The sequence below is a fragment of the Musca domestica genome, unplaced genomic scaffold (assembly GCF_030504385.1).
Source record: "Musca domestica strain aabys unplaced genomic scaffold, Musca_domestica.polishedcontigs.V.1.1 36, whole genome shotgun sequence".
Taxonomy (NCBI): Eukaryota; Metazoa; Arthropoda; class Insecta; order Diptera; family Muscidae; genus Musca; species Musca domestica.
Window position 1 is genome coordinate 644188 of NW_026712318.1, and position 17185 is coordinate 661372.

At 35.5% G+C, this 17185-nt stretch overlaps 1 protein-coding gene across 10 annotated transcripts in view; it reads left to right on the forward strand.

Moving 5' to 3' along the window:
• Nucleotides 1-17185, forward strand: part of LOC101895716 (PAN2-PAN3 deadenylation complex subunit PAN3-like) — an 88608-nt gene that overhangs the window by 52321 nt on the left and 19102 nt on the right. The window contains exon 1 of one of the 10 annotated variants that reach the window (XM_059126006.1): nt 6960-7013. The exons of 8 other annotated variants lie outside the window; for them this stretch is intronic. The gene's annotated coding sequence lies outside the window, so the exon portion shown is untranslated. Of the gene's footprint in view, nt 1-6959; nt 7014-17185 lie in introns of those variants that run through there. One more of the 10 variants, XM_059126002.1, reaches the window with a different exon arrangement.

Genomic DNA, 17185 nt, shown 5'->3' on the forward strand with positions numbered 1-17185 from the left:
ACATTGCAATGGCCTCACTCATTTTGTGCGGTGGTATTTTAAATGTCGCATGGTAGTAGACGTCATGTCATGTACATTTATTTCAAATATCAGAAATGTCGTTGGATATATGACGAATAAATCAGTCTTCCGAAATAGTCAATTAATCACATAAATCTCAAGTTTATATGGCGAGAATATATTTGCAAAGACATCTTTTGAAACCCACCATTTCAAAATCTGATAAAGTATTTAGAAGTTACTTTACTTCCCACATTAATCTTTACTTTTTGTAGCATAATTTTAGGATCCCCAATTTTCTGTAGCCTACTTTTAGGCGCCCCAATTTTCCAAGACTAACCTTTCTTTTTATACCCTCTACAATATACAAATCTCGGAACTTCCCAAATTAATCTTTTAATTGTTGTAGCACAGTTTTAGGCGCCGCAACTTTCAAAAAATCACCTTTCCTTTTTTATAGCCTCCATCATAGTATATTAACTTTGTCATTTCGTTTGTAAGTCCTCGAAATACTCATGTCGGACCCAACAATGCATATATATTCTTGATCAGCGTAAAATTCGAAGTCGGTTTAGCAATGTCCGTCTGTCTGTAGTTCTATCTGAGATAGAAGACTAAGATCTTGCAGTTCGTAAATGGGTCGTGTCGGTCCTGGTTTTCGTATAGCCTCCATATATCGGTTCCTCCCAATATTCGACATTTTGATGAATTTAGCAACAATTTTCAACGGAATTGTTTTACATTTCATATTTGAAGGTCCTAATGGATACTACAACCTTTGACAAAAAATTGCGTATGCAGATCCACATCTTCGTAGAGCCACCATATAACGGTACCTCCCAATATTCGGTATTTTGATGATTTTAGCAATATTATAGACCAGAATTGTTTCGAATTTCGTTTTGGAAGATATTAATGGACACTTCAACCTATAACCGAAAATTGTCTATGCTGGTCCACGTCTTCGTATACCCCACATATAACGATACCTCCCTTTTTCGGTATGTATATGATATGGGCGGTATTTTTAATGGAGTTGTTTTAAATTCCGTATTGTGAAGGCTGTAGTAACCATTACAGCCTACGACAATAAATTGTGTATACTAGTCCACATCTTCCTATACACCACATATAACAGTACCTCCCTTTTTCGGTATTTTGATGATTTTAGGAACATTTTTAATGGAATTGTTTTAAATTTTGTATTTGAAGGTCGTAACAGGTGCTGCAGCTTATGATGAAAAATTGCCTGTGTAAGTCCACATTTTCGTATAGCCCCCATATAACGATACCTCCCGATATTCAGTATTTTGATGATTTTAGCGACATTATTCACCGGAGTTATTTCAAATTTCCTATTGGAAGTTCGTAATGGAGACTACAACCTATGACAGAAAATTGTGTCAATACAGGTCCTCGTCCTCACATAGGCCCAATATAACGATACCTCCCGATATTCGGTATTTTGATGATTTAAGCGACATTATTCACCGGAATTATTTAAAATTTCGTATTTGAAAATCGTAATGGATACTACAACCTATGACAGAAAATTCCGTAAGAAGGTTCACGTCTTCGTATAGGCCCCATATATAGGTACCTCCTAAAATTCGATATTCTCATGATTTTAACGGCATTATTCACCAGAATTGCTTGAAATGTTGTATTTGAAGTTTGTAATGGGCCCACAATAGCCCACAATAACGATATTTTGATGATATAAGCGACACTGTTCACCGGAATTTTAAAAAATTCGTATTTGAAATCCGAAATCGGTATTCCAGCAAATGACAAAAAAATACGTACACATGTCCGCGTCCTCGTATATCCCCCATATAACGATTCCTATTTAGCCGATATTTTTGGATGATTTTTTTTTTTTTTTTTTAATTTTCAAGTTCCTTCCAAATGTTAGAGGGTATTGCCGACACCTCGAACGCACAAGCTTCGGTTTCGTTGTCGAACATGCACACTCTGTGCCGAACTTACACATTACATGGTAATGAGGAAAGTAAGTTATCTTGCATTGTATTTTCTTAAGTAGTAACTTAAGTAATAATAATTGTTTTCAAATCAAATGAAAGACAGAATGAAGATTGTTTACAGTACCTTTTAATGAATTATTCGGCTCATGCGGCTCATTCGGATATGGCATAGTATATAGTTTAATAACCTTCATAGAGTATATATTTCATTATATATACGGCCAAACGGTTTTAGATCCTAGGTCTCTTTGGACAATATTCATTTCATGACATTTGTAGTCGATCTAGAGGTGTCCGTCTATCCGAAGGTAGTATCCGATTTGATCCCAACTTGGTACTTAGTGGGTATGGCATAGTATATAGTTTAATAACCTTCATAGAGTATATATTTCATTATATATACGGCCAAACGGTTTTAGATCCTAGGTCTCTTTGGACGATATTCATTTCAGGACATTCGTAGTCGATCTAGAGGTGTCCGTCTGTCCGAAGGAAGTATCCGATTTGATCCCAACTTGGTACTTAGTAATATTATTATCAAAGTTACATTCAGTTCGGTGACCGGCAATATCGGTCCACTCCTTTAGCTACCTCCCCCACATAAAAGGTCATTATTTCCAATGAAAAATAATTTGACTCTATTTGAGTTGGAATTGCTGCTAAAATGACATTTTTCAACTCTATCCAGAAAATTAAATTACTTTTTGATATTTCTTCAGCCCTGACCTTCATGCTACCGGTATATTTTTAAATTTAATTCATACAAATTTCGGCCCTCGAATGTAACAACACCACCGCCGATACCACTTGTTTGCCGTTGAATTTCATACAAAGCCAACACATTTAGATTTCCCAATCTCCGGCTGGCAGTAACCCCCACACACAGCAACAAAATTAACCACAAAACTCCAAGCATTAGATTCTTCTTCGTCGTCTTCGACTCGATGGTGCTCAGTTCTTCAAACGTGCTCTGATAGATACGAACCCAACGCAGAAATTGGGTCAAAGTGTGGTATGACTTGATTTTGTTGTTGTTAGCGTTGTTGGTGATGATGCTGTTATTGTTGTTGCTTTCCTTTTTTTTTTTTTCTTCTACCAGTAGCTCTTTAGAAAATCGCTTCTACAACTGGCCTTTTTAGTGCTTTAATCTATCTTCTGTGCAAATCCAAACAAGCATAACCCGTTTCAACAAAATAGTCACGTTGCTGAAGACGGCGACGACGATGGTTGATGTTGGTGCTTCGAAAGCACTGCTCTGTGTGCTGAGTTTCTTCCCATATGGTGGGTCGGTCGGTTGTTCATGGGTGAGGAACCACCATCAAGTTTTGATATGAAATGGAAATAGCTTTGACTTTGCTACAACAACGAAGAAATAGTGTCGGGGGTTATTTCAAATTCACCAACAACATCATCATCATGATTTTCGTGATAAGAAAAAAAAAAAACAAAAAACATTGACATTGAATTTTTTTAATGTTTCTATAAATTTTGTTAAAATTTCCCCTGCTGATAAGTTTTATTGGAACTAAAACACAAAACACTTTTTCGTTGTAATATTTTAGTTAGTTGATAATAAAAAAATAAATAACCCTGAGAGAATATATCTAAAATTCACGATAAGAGGAATTAAGTGGGCGGCCCTTTTCGAAACCTGGACTGGCTAATGAAGGTAAAATTATAAGAAAACTTTCAGAGTTCGAAAAATTGCTAAATTTTATTAAAAAAAAAACATTAATGGTATCTTTTACGGCACACAATAAGTGTGCACATTTTATTTATTTAGAAACTCATCTTTAAATTCGATCTAGAATATATCTTACTTTGACACCTTACCCTAAAAATAAGTGATTGAGGGAGATTTCGACTCAGAATGGAAAAGTCTTAAACAAAAAACATTTCAAATGTAATTTTCCTAAAAAACTATAAAACCGAGATATATGGTTTATTCGAAAAATTTATAGCAAAATTTTGTATAGAATATTTTTTCTCCTGGCAATTTTTGCCACAAACGCAATTTAATGGTTGTTTAGTCCATCAAATCGAGAAGTAGGCCGAGAAAAAAATTAGGAAATATTTTCGAAGCAAATATTTTTTTAATAAATAATGGAAAAAGATTTTGTTATTCATGATCAGGGCTGCAAACCGGTTCTGAACCGGATCGTTACTTCTATAAGTGAAATTATGCCTGAACCAAACAATTGTCTAAAAAAAACTTTTGAACCGAGCCAAAAACCGTATTTCAATGTTCAAAATTAGAATTAGGAGCAAAATTTTACCTTTTACACCAAAAAGTCTCCAAAATCTTTCATATTGAAGTTTGTAGAGGACGATTTTCGTAAAACCTTTTGCACCAAGGACCCACAGCCAAATTTTCGGTACAAAACTATTTCAATGTCTCCATATACAGGGTGAGATGAAAAAACTGCAACAAAGTCAAATGCCATAATTTTTACATTTTTTTTTTAAATTTAATGAATGATAGCAAAAAAACGTCGGACATAGCATCAAATTTTAGAATAAGTTTAGATTTGTTCGAATTGGTCACCTTTGACACGAATTATGGTTTTCAAACGGCCAATGAAACCGTCACACGCTGCCCGAATGTTGCTCTACTGTATTTTGGCCCATTCCCGGCGAAGCGCTTGCTTGAGATGATCGACACTATGATATTTTTTAGTGCCAACCTTGCTTTCCAAAATACTCCAGACACAATAGTCCAACGGATTGGTATCGGGAGATTTTGGTGGCCATTATAACCTGGAAATGAAGCGAGAAACCTCATTTTGTAACCATTCTTGGGTGGCTCATGCTGAGTGCGATGGTGCTGAGTCCTGTTAGAATGTTCAAGGTCTGGCTTTAATACACCCTTCAGAATATTTTAGCGATAATATTCGGCATTTATTCTGATGCCACGGTCGATCAATACGAGCGTAAAGCGACCATCGGCTGTTATGGCAGCCCACACCATCACCCTGGCCGGCGCTTGAATTCTGGTGGGTAACCGAAGGTGCACATTTTCAGCTGACCTTTTTGGCAAGAAAACACGATCATTTTGTTTGTTCACAAAAAGAAACCAAATTCGGCATTTCACCACTTTCGACCAAGCGCAGCAACTCTTTAGCTCTTTTTAGTCTATTTTTTTTCTGTTGCGGTATAAGTTCTTGCACTTTTTGGAATTTCAATGGCTTTACCCCGAGCTCATTTTTCAATATTTGCCGAATGAATATTGCGATATGTTCAGCTCACGAGCCACTGCGCCACGGGTTTCGATCAAATCGCTTCTTTAGTTTTCGAACCATATCTGCTATTGTTGCTGTTTTCTTCCGTCTACTGCCTTGACGTCGTTCTACGCTACCAGTATCAAGTAACGAGCGATTCACATTTAAATGCTGGAGTGCTCTAACGATAGCCACTTGTGGTTTTCCAGCCAGATATAAAGAAACCACACTATCACGCTTGAATTCCATCACGAATAACTTTTTTTTTCTGGAAAATGCTGAACAAAATGCTTTTGTACGCTTGTAAACAATATAGTGAGCTGTGACTGGAATAATTTTAACAGTTGTCGGACGAGTGGCTTAGAAATGACAGCAGTCTTAATTTGGTTGCAGTTTTTACTTCTCACCCTGTAGGACGTATTTCCAAATCTCAACCACAGATATCATCAGTAATCTGTGTAACAAATTTCAGAATTTTATCTCCACCACATCAACCAATACCAAATATAATACTATTCTGTACTTTTCGTATAATTTTAGCACAAAACCCGATATGTCCAGGCTACACGCGAACAGTGGTCCTAATGCCAAATTTAGGATTTTAAACACTATCTGCTTACCTTCTGGTTTTCATTCCAAAATTCAAGTAATGGTAACATTTTAGAAGTTTAGTACCATTTTAGAACTTTCCCTAGCCTTAAAGTTCGAATTTCCAAAAATCCTCTGGTACATGCATCCTTTACTCCATCAGTGACTCTCTTTCCAAATTTCAGAATTCTAACTCATCTTCTTTGTCCAATTCAATTTTTAGTACATTTTAGTACTTTTCGTATTCTTATAGTAAGAATTTTCAAAAAAAAAACAGACTTTTGACTTCTGCCATTAGTAATTCCCAATATTTTCTCATTTTCCCCCAAGTTTTTACTTCATAAATTTCTTTTTTTTATGTGTGTGTGTGAGTGTTTTTTATTTGATCATATGATACAGAAATCCCCAAAATTATGTACACAATGACCCGATTATACTCGATTGAACTCGATATATAAAAATGAATATATAGTCATATTTCTATACTATAGCTCATTTTCTGAACGGCCTAATTTGTTTTTTACTTTTATTCTTATTCGCATAGCGTATAGAAAAAGAAGAAGAAAACGAAAACAACCACAAAAGAAAACACGTTCATATTTGTATTGTTTATATTTACCTGCTCTCTGTGTCGTCTCACACCTTTCTCTGTGTTGTATTTTTAATCAATTTGGGTTAACAAACAACAAATACCACCAGCCTAAAGAATGGAACAACAGAACGTATTAACAATTACTGTAAACAACATTTGGGGAGAGAGAAAGAGAGAAAAACATTTTTTTAATGAAAGGAGAGAGAGAGTACCGTGGAAGATCACCTGAGAAATTTCCTGTAAAACGAAAACAAAATAAACCAGCTGTGCGTTGTTGTGCGAGAATCTCGCACTGCCTTTCCTTACCTCTCTGCGTCCAATACTTTGACTTGGTTGGAAAATATAAGAAATAAAACAATTTCATTAAACAAATTTTATTAGACATCGTATCTCTCAGTTATAAACAATCATTGAAACTGCGTATACACTGCGGGTCGCTCGGGTATTTTTTTGGTTTTTGTTTTCTTTTTTTCATTATTTTGTTTTTATTTGTTTTATTCCGTGTTTGTCCCTCTGACCAGAATCAGTTGCTGCGACAACGACGTATGTCTACGTTTTACGGCGGCACTGACAGACATAGCCAGCCACAGACAGACCTCTGAAAAGCCAGATGACAAGTCAACACATCAAGTGAGTGAGTTAAGTTGTTGCGTATTTTTTGTGTTTGCTCGCGCGATAAAAACAAATTACGTCGAAGGCGTTTATTGTATTTTGAAAACGAAAAATGAAGAAAAAAAAAACACTGACACAGCAGCGTAAAATGCTGCGTAGCTTACTTAGCGGCCTACTAGCCTTCGTATATGAGTGTGCGTGTACGTAGGCCTGTAAGATACTAATTGCAGGCTAACAGATTTATATAGACACAACTTTGTTTTTTTCTGTGGGTTTTTGCTTTCGATTGCTACTCCGGCTGACCATTTGACAAATTAATGTTGTTGCCAACGTCGTCTTTGTCATCGTCACCAATGAAAATTCATTGTTAGTGATCACTCAAAATATTTTTTATGTTGTTTTACACTGGCCTCTAAAAGTATGCAGCGGGTCCAGATTTTTGAGGAGAATTTCGAATGGGTTAGGTGAGAGGTTGGTAGTAATATTCGAATTGGGATCAAGTAGGGACTCTTATCTATTTGGGCTTAACTGTAGTTTTGTAAAAACTGTCACAGACACCCAACTTTTGGGAAATTTTTTTAAAAATTCCAGGCCCAATAAATCGGTGATTTTGAAATAACTCCCAAACCGTCTTAAATAAAATCTTGTAACCTTATTATCATTCAAAAGGTAACTATGTTGTCATATCGGTTTAGTAGATCCGGGACTTGAATCCGGATATTTGGGTCAAATATCCGGGTATCTGCGTATGTCCCGAGGAGGATATTAGTTAAATCATTGCTTAATGGACCCATATCCAATTTTTCTGTCCAAACTATTTCAAGGTCTTCATATGTAAATCCTAGAAACCAACCAGTGACCTCAATATCAAATTTCAGTTCTATTCCTTCCCTCAATTCCAAATTTAGTCGGATTAAGTACGCATATCCAAAACAATCTACATCTCTCCATCCTAGACACCTACAGTGATTCAAAAATTTGTACTATTTAGTACTTTTTCGTACAATTATAGTACACATCTCCAAAATCACCTCCATGACTCAATACCAGATATCAACAGAGACCTCAATATCAAATTTGAGGATTCTAGCCCTATCCCACCACCCAATAACAAATTTAGTACCATTTAGAATTTTTTGTACAAATATAGGACGCCTTTCCAAAACCACTCTAATATCCCAAGCACAGAGACCAAAAGTGGTATCTATAGGGTGAGATAAAAAAATTGCAACAAAGTCAAACGTCATAATTTTTATTTTTTTTTTTAAATTTTATTGAATGAAAGCAAAAAATGTCGGAAATAGCATCAAATGTTTGAATAAGTTTAGATTTGTTCGAATTGGTCAGCTTTGCACGAATTATGGCTTTCAAACGTCCAATGCCCGAATATTGCTCTGCGGTATTTTGGTCCATTCCCGGGTAAGCGCTTGCTTGAGGTGTTCGACACTTTGGTATTTTTTAATGCCAACCTTGCTTTCCAAAATACTCCAGACACAATAGTCCAACGGATTGGTATCCGAAGATTTTGGTGGACATTGTGCACTGGACATGAAATAAGGAACCTCATTTGTTAACCATTCTTGGATGGTGCGTGCTGAGTGCGATGGTACTGAGTCCTGTTGGAATGTCCAAGGTCTGCGGCCGAAATATTTGCGTACCCAAGGCTTTATTACACCCTCCAGAATATTTTCGGGATTTATTCTGATAACACGGTCGATTAATACGAACGGAGAGTGACCATCGGCTGTTATGGCGGCATACACCATCACCATGGCCGGCGCTTGAGTTCTAGTGGCCAACCGAAGGTACACATTTTCAGCTGACCTCTTTAGCAAGTAAACACGATCATTTTGTTTGTTTACAAACTGCTGGACAACGAATGTTTTCTCATCGCATCACTTTCGCCCAAGCGAAGCAACTCTTTAGCTCTTTTGAATCTATTTCTTTCTGTAGCGGTGTAATTTCTTGCACTTTTTGAAATTTCAATGGCTTTACAATGGCTTTCGGCCACTGCGACGCGGGTTTCGATCAAGTCGCTTCTTTTCTTTTCGAACCATTTCTGCTGATGTTGCTGTTTTCTTCCGTCCACTTCCTTGACGTCGAGCTACGCTACCAGTATCACGGTAACGAGCGATGGTACGAGACACAAAAGAGTTATTCACATTTAAATGCTGGAGTGCTCTAACGATAGCCACTTGTGGTTTTCCAGCCAAATATAAAGAAATCACACTATCACGCTTGAATTCCATCACGAATAACTTTTTTTCTGGAAAATTCCCACCAAAATGCTTTAGTATGCTCTTAAACAAAATAATGAGCTGTCACTGGAATAATTTTAATAGCTGTCGGACGAGTGGCTTGGAAATGACAGCAGTCTGAAGTTGGTTGCAGTTTTTTCGTCTCACCTTGTATAAAACGAATTTCCAAACTATATCCGAATCTCACAGATTCCATCAGTAATCTAAATATCAAATTTCAAAATTTTGTCTCTATCCCCAACTCAATAACAAATATTGTACCATTCAGTACTTTTCGTACAATTATAGTACAGATTTCCGAAACCACTTCCAATATCTAGGCTACATGTAAACGGCAACCCAAATACCAAATTTCATGAGCTATTTGTTCACCCAATACCAAATTTTACCAAATATAGTACTATTTAGTACTTTTCTTACACTTGTAGTACACATATCCCAAAATCACCCCTATACGAGCAACAGGGACCTAAATACAAAATTTCAAATTTCCAGCTTCATTGGTTCACCCCAAACCAAGGTTTAGTACCATTTAGTACAGTTCACACACTTAGTACACAATTCCAAAACCACCTTCACATATCAATCCTGCTTCCCAACCTTGATTCTCATACCAAATGTCAAGTTTGATTTAGCTCTATCCCTTTACATAATAACAAATGGTATCAAAGTTTAGTACAATTGTAGAACTTTTCCTAACTTTAAATTTTGAATTTCCAAAAAAACCTGTTGTATATCTATCCTCCACTCCATCAGTGACTTTCATTGCAAATTTCAGAATTCTAGCTTCGTTTGTCCACTACAAAATATTCAATTTTTAGTATATTTTAGCACGGGCCTACGCACCAAAATTTCGTGCAAAATTTCAAGATTTAAGCTTCAGCCGCTTTGGGCATTGATCCTCAGTCAGTCAGCCAGTTATTTCACTACTCTTTCACTAGATTTACACATCTTTATAATGCTATGAAATATAGACTGTTCGATGATGGTCTGACTATATCTGCTCCCCTCTCCTGGATAACAAACATTTTTACCATTGGATATTGCTTATAAACTATAAATAATAATAATTATGTAAGTGATTTAATTTTGTTAGCTATTGACTGGCCTATTCGCCTAATTCCTGTATTCCAACATTAGCATTAATGTAATTTTTAAATAGGTCACACATACAGCTCAATGTAGTTGTGTTGTTAGCAGCAATGTCAAACATAATTGAAATTTCCGTATTTGCTTTGTTTTCAAAATTTTCTAGTTTTCCTTAAGGCGTATGAAAAGTTATTTCTTTGGGGGTGAATAAAAAAAAAATCGCAAATCAGTGTATACTTTTCCCCACTACTGTAAAACGGTCTCCATTCATATGACTACCCTTCGAACAAAGCCTACAATAAATGTCAAGACAATTTCATACAAATTTTCGAATTAACGGCAATTTTGTTGTGCGTCGAAATGTTTTTTTTTTTGTTTTCTTTCTTTACGACACATTATTAAAACCGAGTGACATTCATTGACAAAGTATTTGTATTTTTTATTTTTATTTTGTTATCCAATTCCACACACATCTACGTATATACACAGTGAATACTTTGAAATGTTTGTTGGCCCCCACGATCAGCCCGACAAACATTAACCAACCCCCCTTTTTGTCGTAAAAATTGTTTGTCGAAATGACTGAGAAAATAATTTCAATTGCTCGCGTCTACCAAAAAAAAAAAAAAACTACAACGTCATGTAATTGCTGTCGTCTGTCGACATGCATACAAACATTGTGGTAGGAACGAAACGTCAAGTGTTGGACACCACTGGGCAGACAGACGATGTCAGAGCCGCCGTGCCGCCACTTTACATTTGATAAAGTGACGTAACATATTTTATTTTCTTTATTCATTTATTTAAGTTTTTTTTTTTAATTTTTGTTTTTTTTTTTTTCTATTTTTTTTTTTCCTTTTCATTGAACGTGATCATGATCTTTGTAATATTGCGGTTGTTGTTGTTGTTGGTTGATGTTTTCTCAATGTTTTTTTTATAACAACAAGGGTGACTATTAGCTGCTGTAACAAAAAACGTCACATTCAATTAAATGTAGAAAATTGAATAGAATGTAATGGCCAGAAATATAAAATAAAACGTGTCTGAAACATTATTAAGTTATTTTCAAAACGAAAATTTAATGTGCAACAATGACTCCTAATTAATTTATAATTCGAGGCATTTAAAAATTATTTGAAAATGGAAATTTTATACGCTACAAATTTCTAAAAATAATTTTAAAAATTCAATGTTCAACAATGACTTCTAATTAATTTTAATTTCGAGGCATCGAAAAATTATTTGAAAATGGAAATTTTATCCGCTACAAATTTCGGCTTTCATACGCTACGAATGGAGGGTATAAACTTGGTTTTCGGCCCAAAAGTTTGGTTGACTTTTTACTGGTTTGTTAGTCCATTGTAAAAACTCCCGGTCTTTGTCCTCGTCACTTTTTTGGAATTAATGCATGACAGTAATATAAAAGTTAGTTTTTGGCATGAAGTGCCAAATTTTAAATTTTTTGGAAATGGATTCAGTCATGGCACAATAAAAAAGTAAGGTAGAGCTTCCAGCTGATTACAATTTTTTTCTAAGTGTGCCCGACTTTTGCCATTTTTGTGTATGTATTTTTCGTTTTGAAAAACAAAATGTTTTCAAAATCAATGATTGGAAGAAACGCCTCAGCCACAGGGGTGCATTTCTGTACTTTTACGAAGCTGTTTTACCTCCTTATTGTACCATGGATTCTGGGGTCAATTTCTGGCTTTCGATAATGGAAAAATTTCGATCGAACCGAATTGAAAAATTTGTGTTTTTACTTGATTATATTGATTTTTTTTTTTATTAAAAGAAAATAGTTTAAAAGCATTAAATCGCATGATATAGGCGGCCACGATCTAGGCACACAAATGACCAGTGCCGAACATGAAATAACAGCTCATCTATACATCTTGTATGCATGTAAGACCTTACAGAGGTCTTCTGTGGATCGAAGCCTTCTACCTGATCTTTTTTTTTTTTTTTTTCGATAGAAATCCTTTTGTGGATGGTGGACCTTTATCTGGTCTTCTATATATTGAAGACCTTCAACCGATCCACTATAGGCAGCTCTCTTATGAATAGAAACTCGGGTTATCCCCCAGACATATAAATCCATTTACGGGATTTTTATATTTTAATAAACATACTCCTAGACCGTACAAAGTATATATATTCTTGATCATCCTAAAATTCTATGTCGATTTAACAATATGTCCTATATTCGGAATTTTTTAATATGAATAGTATTTTTTATCTTTTTTTCAATATTTCCAATTAATTTTCCAATCGGCGGAGAGGGTATTCACATTTCAGCCCGTCCGAACTTTCTGCTTTTTTATTTATCAATTCTCAAAATGCTAGTTTTTTCAGTTTGACATTTGACCATACTATGGAGGGTACATAAGGTTTGTCATTCCGTTTGTAAAACCTCGAAATATACATTTTAGAACCCACAAAGTATATATATATTTTAGATCAGCATAAAATTCTATGTCGATTTAACAATGTCCGTCGGTCCGTCTGTGGAAATCACTCTAGCTTTTGAACGAAATGAAGTAGGTTGATAAAATTTTTCACAAAATGTATATTATGTCTGCAGGACTTTTGGTATTGAAAATTGGTCATGTAGGCCCACAATTTGATATAGCCCCCATATAATGGTACCTCCCTATTTTCGGTTTGTTGGTGATTTAAGCGACATTATTCACCGGAAATGGTTCAAATATGGTATTTGAAGTTCGGAATGTTTACTACATTACCTGACTATGCAGGCCTCCATCTTCGTATAGACCCCAATAGAACGGTAACTCCCTATATTCGGTATTTTTATAATTTGAACTGCACTTTTTAACTTTTTTTTTTTAAATTTCTAAAAAATTTTCAAATTGTGGAGAGAGTAATCAAATGTAAATTTTTTTCAGTTTGACGTTATTTTTTAATCACGACTTCATATATCGTATTAAATTCTCAGACTTTTAAAGTTTTATAAACTATTCAAGTTTTTCCTTTTGCGGAAAGAATAATAGGAAAAGGTTTGCCTTTTACACCAAAAAGTCTTCAAAATATTTGATTTGAAATTAACAGAGGAGAATATTGGTAAGGCTATTGCAAAATGGGCCCACATCCAATTTTTCTGTCCATAACTATTTCAACGTCTACATATATAAACCATAGAAACCGATATTGACCTCAATATCAAATTTCAGAATTTCAGCTCTACCCCTTCATTTAGTAAAATTTAGTAGGCATATCCAAAACAATCTACATCTCTCCATGCTAGTGATGATAAGTCCCATTTAGTACATTTCGTACAAACATAGTACGAATTTCCAAGCCACCGCCAAATCTCAAACACAGATACCATCAGTAATCTAAATATGAAATTTCAGGATTTTATCTCTATTCCTTCACCCAACACCAAGTTTAGTACTATCAAATACTTTTCGTACAATATAGTACTTTTCGTACGAATTTTATACCAAATTTCAAATGTTTAACTCAATCTGTTCACGTAATATCAAAATGGTACCATTTTTGAAGTTTAGTACCATTTTAGAACACTTCGTAATCTTAAAGTTCGAATTTTCAAAAAAAAAAACCTTTGATACATCTATCCTGAACTCCATCAGTGACCCTAATTTCAAACTTTAGAACCACAGAACCAGCGAGTTCACCGGAGTAACAAAAAAACATTGAAATCTTCTCTTCTTGTCGAATAGCAAAGTACAAATTTATTTTTTAATCCCTGTTTTTTTTTCTATTTTTATTTATTTAATTTATCATCACAACTCTACATAAAATGGGATTAATTTGTATACAGCGAAAAAGAAGGTAGCAAGAGGTTAAAGAAAAACATTTTTCTTGATAAACAATCTAATCAATTGAACGCACAACACACATTATCACAATCGTATTAATATAGAATTTAAAAAAATAATGGGCAGAGCAAGCACGAGTGTAAATGCATGAGGAGATTGGCTGCCGCATGCCCCCACCAAGAGGAAGAGAGAGAAACAATTTTTAACAAAATACGAAAAAGCTACAAAAAAAAATTGAACAAATAAAAGTAATGTTTTTATTTTGATGAAGAAATTTCAAGGTCATTATCTGAAAGCCTCCTCTCGTTTTCGCAGGCCGCTCCTCCTCCTCCTTCTCATGGTGCTGTTGTTTTTTTTTTTTTTTTTTTCTACAACAAAAACACACACCACATTCGACGACGACAAAGTGAAACGCCAACAAATTGGTATCATGGCCATTTGATTAACATTGAAATGAAACGACGTCGTCGTTCACTCACTCACTCATCTCGGCTACTGTTTGTTTTCGTTCTCTCCAACACTATCTCTCTCTCTCTCCCTTCGTCTTAATCTCTGTGCAAGTATTATTTATGTGCCTGCAGCAAGTTTTTTTTTTGATGGGGGGAATACTTTGAGTAGCAGAGAAAGTATTTCGTTTTGGGCGGTCAGACAGAAGATGAATCCATTTATTTATTCTCAAATAAATCACCAAAACACTTTCATTTCTTTTGAATTTATTGAAATTATTATTATTTCTTGTGGGGTTTTTCTTGCGAAAGAAATAATAATAAACAAGTCAGCTTCCTTCCACATAAAATAGATGCTTTAATTGACGTTTCTTTTCGTCTTAGATTTATTTTTGATGTAGAATTCATTTGATGATGATGATGAAATAATAACAAATTGAACTTCGTCCACGTGACCCAATTTTTCGCAGTGAAATTTGAACTTTACGGAGGGAGGGATCTATAACAGATTAATGGACACACGATCTTCAGCATGTATTTTAGACGTAGAAGATGAAGCGAGTTCTAGGTGAACACTTTATTTTCACGTTCCGGACCGGACATTTAAATTAACGTCTTCGGACTATTTTTTGTAAGGCTATGTAAAAACTCATGTCCAGACGAGGCCGCTACAATTGACCCATTGGAAGACAACATTGAAGTATTTTTTTGTGAGGTACCGGACAATAAGGTTGGAAAAAGTATGCCATAATAAGACAAAAGCGGTTGAGGTCCACCCATGCATTTTTCAGAATTTTAAGCTTTTTCCAACATTCCTAAAATCACCCTTTCCTATCACATTTAACCATTACGTAGAAATTAATCTAACTAAATCTTGAAAATACCTAAAATTGGGACCCACTTCTATGAAAGGGCTATGAAAGTCATTCAACAGGAGTTTATGGGATTGGAGACCTTATACGTGCCATGGATAAAATACTTTCAACTGGTCTTCTACGAATAGAATATCTAATACAGGTCCTCAGCGAAGAGAAGATATTATATTGGAATTCCATGGATAGAGGATAGAGATATTCGCACAGGTCTTCCACAAGTGGAAGACCATTTGTTGGTCTTCTATTGATCAAATACCTTCTGCAGGTTTTCTATGGATTGAAGACCAAAAAGAAGACCTTATACAGATCTTCTATGAATCGAAGAATCTATCCATGTCTTCTGTTGATTGAAGACCCTATACAGGTCTTCTCTTGATTGAAGCCTTATAAAGTCTTCTAAGAATAGAAAGCCGAAAGTGAACTGCCGAATTTGGTTTTCTCCGTTTCCGATGAGAAAACATTCGTTGTCCAGCATTTTGTAAACAAACAAAATAATCGTGTTTACTTGCCAAAGAGGTCAGCTGAAAATGTGCACCTTCGGTTGGCCACCAGAATTCAAAATCCGGCTATGATGATGGTGTGGGCCGCCATAACAGCCGATGGTCGCTCTCCGTTCGTATTATTCCGAATATTATCGCGAAAATATTCTGGGGTTGTATTAAAGCCTTGGGCACGCAAACATTTTGGCCGCAGACCTTGGACATTCCAACAGGACTCAGCACCATCGCACTCAGCACGCGCCACCCAAGAATGGTTACAAAAATCCGGATACCAATCCGAAGGACTATTGTGTCTGGAGTATTTTAGAAAGCATGGTTAGCACTAAAAAATACCAGAGTGTCGATCACCTCAAGCAAGCGCTTCGCCGGGAATGGGCCAATATTCGGGCAGCGTGTGACGGTTTCATTGGCCGTTTGAAGGCCAAAAAATAACCCTGTACATGTATTTCCGACAGAAGACCTTATACAGGCCTTCTAAAAATATGAGACCTTACCCGATGCATCAATAAATAGGAGACGATCCAATACCCGTTATACGCCCTATATGAACAAAAGGCCTTCAGCAAGTTTTCCATGGATAGAAGACTTTATACAGTCCTTCTATGTATAGACGATCTTCAATCGGACTTCTACGAAAATATGTCTTGCAGAAAGTTTCCTATAGATAGAAGGCTTTATACAGCTCTTTCATAGGTAGAATACCTTCAACAGAACTTGTACAGGTCTTCTATGAATTTAAGACTTTATACAGGTCTTCTATTAATTGACCTCATACAGGTCTTCTATGGATCGAAAACCTCATACATGTCTTCTATGGATCGAAGACCTCATACAGATCTTCTATGAATCGAAGACCTCATACAGGTCTTCTATGGATTGAAGACGTTATACAAATCTTCTGCGCTTTCTGCTTGCAGGGAAAACCGAAAACAATACAAAAGAAGAGGAATCTCAACTCGAATATTTTTGAAAAATATAAAAATGACCCAAATTTCCCACCAATATTTTTTGCTACCTCCCGATGTAAACTTTCAAAACGCCGATATGGAAAGAAAAAGTTATGCTGTTCCATGGGCATAAAGACTTTTGCAGTCTCTATGTAGAAATATAAGCATTTATGTGACATGTAAAGAAGGATTTGAAATTGTTCTATTGTAGATTGTAAAAACTGTCTCAACCCAGAATTAACAACAAGTTTTCTCGTTCTGACTTTCTCTAACCA